Below are 7,412 nucleotides of genomic sequence, written 5' to 3'. Positions count from 1 at the left end.
ATAGGAATAACAACCTGACTCAACACACAGTTTACCTTCCAACACCTCTCCATCAGGAACAATATGTCTATGTTGAAAGAGGCTGAGCACAAACATACACACGGGGGACCTGGGGATGAGAATAGATACAACAGAGGAAAGATAATTGAACAGTTACCCCAAGTAGTATAAAACTATAACACCAGAATTTAGAATAGTTAACACTATGATTTACAATACACACGTTATAGACAAACGATTAGAAATGTATTTTTTTTAAAAAAGGAACACGCTGATTAGGAAACATATTGGGGAATAATACACAATGGACTGGTATGAAGGAACTACAGGATTACACGTGACACACAATACAAATGAACATGTGCATAAGAAAGACAAATTCAGAACATTGACCGGGAGCTCTGAGGCCGTCCACAGAACGAATGTTGGACTTATATAGTGCGCACTTCGCCAACTCCTCACCCTTCCAACAGGGAACAGAGGGATCCTCTAACACCATGGGAGCGCCAAATGTTGTCTTTTTTCTTTGAGTTATGTTAGAATTTGAGTTATGTTAGAATAGCAGTTGCTTTAAATGTGCACATGGACATTTGTGAAGGACAAGAATTCTAAAATGTTGGACATGAAGAGAGGCTTGGAGAATCTCCATTGGGGGTATCTCCGTCACTAGGGGGGGGGCTTCTCCAATAGGAGAGCTGATTCCCCTCCAAACCGCCAAAGGGGGGCAAAAAGTGCTAACTATATAGCTTATTTTATCTTCATTTCATTTTTTCTTATTGTGTTGTCAGTTTTATTTTTTAATTCATGTTAACATAAATGTATATAGTGATATCGGTGACATGGGAGGTACACAGGCGGGTAGGCTGAGTTCAGTGGGGGGGAATGTCGGGGGGAGGGGCCATCGTTCCGGCGGTTCGACCCGGGAGAGGGGGGTCTTGCGTGTTGTGGGATCGATATGGGTTGGGTGGGGTTTCCTGGGGCCATCGGCCGCCGTGGCCTGGTTGGTCTGGTCACCGGGCCGGGGGGACACCGGGCTGGGGGTCGCGGGGTTGGGGGGCCATTGTGGCATGGTGCTTTGGCCTTCTGCGGGGCTTGGGGTTCTCGTGGGCCGGGGGCCTGGTGGTCGGGCGGGGGCGGGTGGGGGCTCTGGGTGCTCAGCTCCGCACATGGTGGACCAGAATATGGGGGTGCTCTGTTTCTCGGGGAGTAGGGCGGGAGGGAGGGGTTTCTCTTATGGGGGTCAGAGCGGCTGAGCTTTGCCCGGTGGGGTCTTGTGTGTTGCGGGGTCGGTGTCCGGGGGGTGGGGCTCTCGGTGACATGGGAGGTAGCTAGATTGGCTCGGTGGGTTAGGAGTCTCGGTCCCTCCCCTCTACTGGGCCTGGCCCAATTAAATTCAAGGGACCCTTGTCGCTGAGTGCTCTGCCCCGCGTGGGACGGACCTGGGATGTGGGGGAGCCCTATTTCTGGGGTTGGATGGCGGGAGGGGGGGGGTCCCCCTTATGGGGGTCTGGGAGGCTGAACGCAGCCATAATAAGGGGCGCATGTTAGTGCATTGTTGTGTTATGGATGTCATTGTAAGTATTGTCTAATAATAATAATAATAACTTTATTTGTATAGCACTTTTCATACAGAGGTTGCAGTTCAAAGTGCTTCACAACAGTAAAGAATACAGGCATGAGCGAGCATAGCAAGGTATGGTAAATCACAGTGTTTCACATTAGGATCTAGCATCCCAATAGGCTGTTTACAGTTTCATCCAGTAATACAAATAATAAAATAGTTTAAAATGATTAAGTTTCTAAAAATTATAAAATAAAACGGACATACAACAACAGTAAAAAATACAGGCATAAGCGAGCATAAAAATAAAACATGTAAATAGCAAGGTTACAGTAAAAAGTGTGATAAGATTGTTCAATCAGATGAAAATGGCCCAGTTAGGAGAATCAACCTTGGCTAGGCAGTGATGTTCACGATGTACCTAACTGGAATGTTAAACAACTTTGATTAGATTTAGGTCAAAAGTCATCTTCTCCTCACAACAGAGCATCAAATATTTGCCTGCATTACCCCACAGTGAAATGCCTGAGCTAAGTGTTGTTTGTCTATAAATGTTAATACAAATTTAAGTAAAAAAATAAAAGAAAGAGGCTGAGCGATGGCTGGCCTTGTCTTCAATTAGCTTTCAGGACAAGGGGACAAGAAATTAACAAGTGAATAAACAATGTGAATAATTAATAATTAGATTTAAAAAAAAATCCCCCCTGGAGGATAACGTCATGAAAATATGGTCACCAAAAATATTTTTTTTCTTTATTTTGCTGTAGAGATATATGCTGTAGAGATATCTGCTGTAGAGATACCTGCTGTATAGATTAGATATCTGCTGTAGAGAGATACCTGCTGTAGAGATATCTGCTGTAGAGATACCTGCTGTAGAGATATCTGCTGTAGAGATACCTGCTGTATAGATACCTGCTGTAGAGATGTCTGCTGTAGAGATACCTGCTGTAGAGATACCTGCTGTAGAGATATCTGCTGTAGAGATACCTGCTGTAGAGATGTCTGCTGTAGAGATACCTGCTGTAGAGATGTCTGCTGTAGAGATACCTGCTGTAGAGATACTTGCTGTAGAGATACCTGCTGTAGAGATACCTGCTGTAGAGATGTCTGCTGTAGAGATACCGGCTATACTGTATATCTGCTGTAGAGATACCTGCTGTAGAGATACCTGCTGTAGAGATACCTGCTGTAGAGATATCTGCTGTTGAGATGTCTGCCGTCACTCCGCTACAATGGAGCTGAATAGCATTGAGTTTGTGACACTCAAAGCTACAGCAATGTATCTTTCCATAAATGGATGGCCTAGAGCAGTGGTTCTCAACCTGTGGTACGTGTACCACGGGTGGTACTTGGGCCCCCTGCTGGTGGTACTTGAAAAAAAAAGATATTATAATTTCTTTCTTAATTTTTTTCTTTTTGTCTGCAGTCAGGTCACTGAACTTAGAAGCAGGCAGGCTTGGAGTAGCCATCTGGCATACTGGGCATTTGCCCGGTGGGCCGACGCATATGTGGGCCGTTATGATTAAAAAAATAAAAATAAACTGACACTGGGCTGGCCCAATCATATATATCTTACTAAGCACCCCCCCCCCGCCAGTCGTGCAGGTACATGACTGAGAGGGGGGCTGGTACATGACTGAGATGGGGCTGGTACATGACTGAGAGGGGGCTGGCTGGTACATGACTGAGATGGGGCTGTGGTACATGACTGAGAGGGGGCTGGTACATGACTGAGAGGGGGCTGGTACATGACTGAGAGGGGGCTGTGGTACATGACTGAGAGGGGGCTGGTACATGACTGAGAGGGGGGCTGGTACATGACTGAGATGGGGCTGTGGTACATGACTGAGATGGGGCTATGGTACATGACTGAGATGGGGCTGTGGTACATGACTGAGAGGGGGCTGTGGTACATGACTGAGAGGGGGATGGTACATGACTGAGAGGGGGCTGGTACATGACTGAGAGGGGGCTGTGGTACATGACTGAGAGGGGGCTGTGGTACATGACTGAGAGGGGGCTGTGGTAAATGACTGAGAGGGGGCTGGTACATGACTGAGAGGGGGCTGTGGTACATGACTGAGAGGGGGCTGTGGTAAATGACTGAGAGGGGGCTGGTACATGACTGAGAGGGGGCTGTGGTACATGACTGAGAGGGGGCTGGTACATGACTGAGAGGGGGCTGGTACATGGCTGAGAGCGGGCTGGTATACAGGACTGAGAGGGGGGCTGGTATACATGACTGAGAGGGGCCTGGCTGGTACATGACTGAGAGGGGGCTGGTACATGATTGAGAGGGGGCTGGCGTGTGTGTGTGTGTGTGTCAGAGAGAGAGAGAGAGAGAGAGAGATCAATAAAGCCTCAACAAAGAGTTGGAACAGCACGTACAGAATATAGATATGATGTCAGTCTGAATCAGAACATTCTCTGCCTCATTGAACTCTGAATCATCAGGTTCCAATGAACCCTCAAATTCTGAGAATGGGAGTAGTCACCACTCACCAACTTCCCCATCTTCTCCCCCCCCATCTTCACCCCCGCACTTTCTATTTGACCCATGACTTCTCAGCATAGCCCAGACAAAACTTCCCTTTTGCTATAAACTCTGCTAATACTGAGTCACTATTGAGAACACGAGAGAGAGAGAGATTAACAAGTAAAGCGTCTTTTATAGACAAACTGAAATATATCTTACCTTGCCGTTCAAAAGTTACGTTTTCACTGACTCTCTTGATTTCTGGGTCAAAATTATGTCATTTGGTACAGATGTTGTAACCGGAATCCTCGCGGTCGAGGATTACATGAAAAAGTGTGTGTTTGAATTAAGTAATTTGCTGAAATACAGTTGTTCTTAATTTTCTCACTTGCTATGTGAGAATGTTAGTTATTATGTTCTCAATGCCTCTTGCATTGTATGATAATTGTGTGGAAGAGTTTGCTAGTTCTAGTGCTATCCCTTTGTACATTGTGGCTGTGTCTGACAAAAGTTAACAATAAATAATGTTATTAGGAATACATTTGCCTCCTGCATGAAGTGTGCATAGCTGAATAGACTGTATTTTAACGTCGGTCATATGGTGGTACTTGGAGAGCCAGCTACGTTCTCAGGTGGTACTTTATGTAAAAAGGTTGAGAACCACTGGCCTAGAGGTAAAGAGGCCGGCCAGTAATCGAAAGGTCGCTGGCTCAATCACCGGGCCCCGACAGGAGGGTGTATTCCAGCTGTGAGCTGGTGACTGAAGGGTGGCTGGTATGACATCTACGGTGCCCACCATCTCTGCCTAAGTGGCCTTGAGCAAGGCACTGAACCCCAAAACGGCTCTGGGCTTGCTGCACTGCGCTCTGACCTCTCTGATGAAATGCATATGTGTGGGGGACTGTGTATATGTTTAACTAGGAGGGATATGAGGACTGTGTATATGTTTAACTAGGAGGGATATGAGGACTGTGTATATGTTTAACTAGGAGGGATATGAGGACTGTGTATATGTGTAACTAGGAGGGATATGAGGACTGTGTGTATGTGTAACTAGGAGGGATATGAGGACTGTGTGTATATAACTAGGAGGGATATGAGGACTGTGTGTATATAACTAGGAGGGATATGAGGACTGTGTGTATGTGTAACTAGGAGGGATATGAGGACTGTGTGTATGTGTAACTAGGAGGGATATGAGGACTGTGTGTATATAACTAGGAGGGATATGAGGACTGTGTGTATGTGTAACTAGGAGGGATATGAGGACTGTGTATATGTGTAACTAGGAGGGATATGAGGACTGTGTATATGTGTAACTAGGAGGGATATGAGGACTGTGTATATGTTTAACTAGGAGGGATATGAGGACTGTGTGTATGTGTAACTAGGAGGGATATGAGGACTGTGTGTATGTGTAACTAGGAGGGATATGAGGACTGTGTGTATGTGTAACTAGGAGGGATATGAGGACTGTGTGTATATAACTAGGAGGGATATGAGGACTGTGTGTATATAACTAGGAGGGATATGAGGACTGTGTGTATGTGTAACTAGGAGGGATATGAGGACTGTGTGTATGTGTAACTAGGAGGGATATGAGGACTGTGTGTATGTGTAACTAGGAGGGATATGAGGACTGTGTGTATGTGTAACTAGGAGGGATATGAGGACTGTGTATATGTGTAACTAGGAGGGATATGAGGACTGTGTGTATATAACTAGGAGGGATATGAGGACTGTGTGTATGTGTAACTAGGAGAGATATGAGGACTGTGTGTATGTGTAACTAGGAGGGATATGAGGACTGTGTGTATGTGTAACTAGGAGAGATATGAGGACTGTGTGTATGTGTAACTAGGAGGGATATGAGGACTGTGTGTATGTGTAACTAGGAGGGATATGAGGACTGTGTGTATGTGTAACTAGGAGGGATATGAGGACTGTGTATATGTGTAACTAGGAGGGATATGAGGACTGTGTGTATATAACTAGGAGGGATATGAGGACTGTGTGTATGTGTAACTAGGAGAGATATGAGGACTGGGTATGTGTAACTAGGAGGGATATGAGGACTGTGTGTATGTGTAACTAGGAGGGATATGAGGACTGTGTGTATGTGTAACTAGGAGGGATATGAGGACTGTGTGTATGTGTAACTAGGAGGGATATGAGGACTGTGTGTATGTGTAACTAGGAGGGATATGAGGACTGTGTGTATGTGTAACTAGGAGGGATATGAGGACTGTGTGTATATAACTAGGAGGGATATGAGGACCGTTGTGTACGTGTAACTAGGAGGGATATGAGGACTGTGTGTATGTGTAACTAGGAGGGATATGAGGACTGTGTGTATGTGTAACTAGGAGGGATATGCAGACTGTGTGTATGTGTAACTAGGAGGGATATGAGGACTGTGTGTATGTGTAACTAGGAGGGATATGAGGATATGATGACTGTGTATATGTGTAACCAGGAGGGATATGCGGACTGTGTGTATGTGTAACTAGGAGGGATATGATGACTGTGTGTATCACTAGGAGGGATATGAGGACTGTGTTTATGTGTAACTAAGAGGGATATGCAGACTGTGTTTAATGTGTAACTAGGAGGGATATGAGGACTGTGTGTATGTGTAACTAGGAGGAATATGAGGACTGTGTGTATGTGTAACTAGGAGGGATATGAGGACTGTGTGTATGTGTAACTAGGAGGGATATGAGGACTGTGTGTATGTGTAACTAGGAGGGATATGAGGACTGTGTGTATGTGTAACTAGGAGGGATATGATGACTGTGTGTATATAACTAGGAGGGATATGCAGACTGTGTGTATGTGTAACTAGGAGGGATATGAGGACTGTGTATATGTGTAACTAAGAGGGATATGCGGACTGTGTTTAATGTGTAACTAAGAGGGATATGCGGACTGTGTTTAATGTGTAACTAGGAGGGATATGAGGACTGTGTGTATCACTAGGAGGGATATGAGGACTGTGTTTATGTGTAACTAAGAGGGATATGAGGACTGTGTTTAATGTGTAACTAGGAGGGATATGATGACTGTGTGTATATAACTAGGAGGGATATGAGGACTGTGTTTATGTGTAACTAAGAGGGATATGAGGACTGTGTTTAATGTGTAACTAGGAGGGATATGATGACTGTGTGTATATAACTAGGAGGGATATGCAGACTGTGTTTATGTGTAACTAAGAGGGATATGCGGACTGTGTTTAATGTGTAACTAGGAGGGATATGAGGACTGTGTATATGTGTAACCAGGAGGGATATGAGGACTGTGTGTATGTGTAACTAGGAGGGATATGAGGACTGTGTGTATCACTAGGAGGGATATGAGGACTGTGTTTAT

Source organism: Notolepis coatsorum, assembly GCF_963971535.1.
Source record: "Notolepis coatsorum genome assembly, chromosome: 2".
In the NCBI taxonomy this organism is placed as follows: Eukaryota; Metazoa; Chordata; class Actinopteri; order Aulopiformes; family Paralepididae; genus Notolepis; species Notolepis coatsorum.
This window is presented reverse-complemented; position numbering follows the sequence as displayed.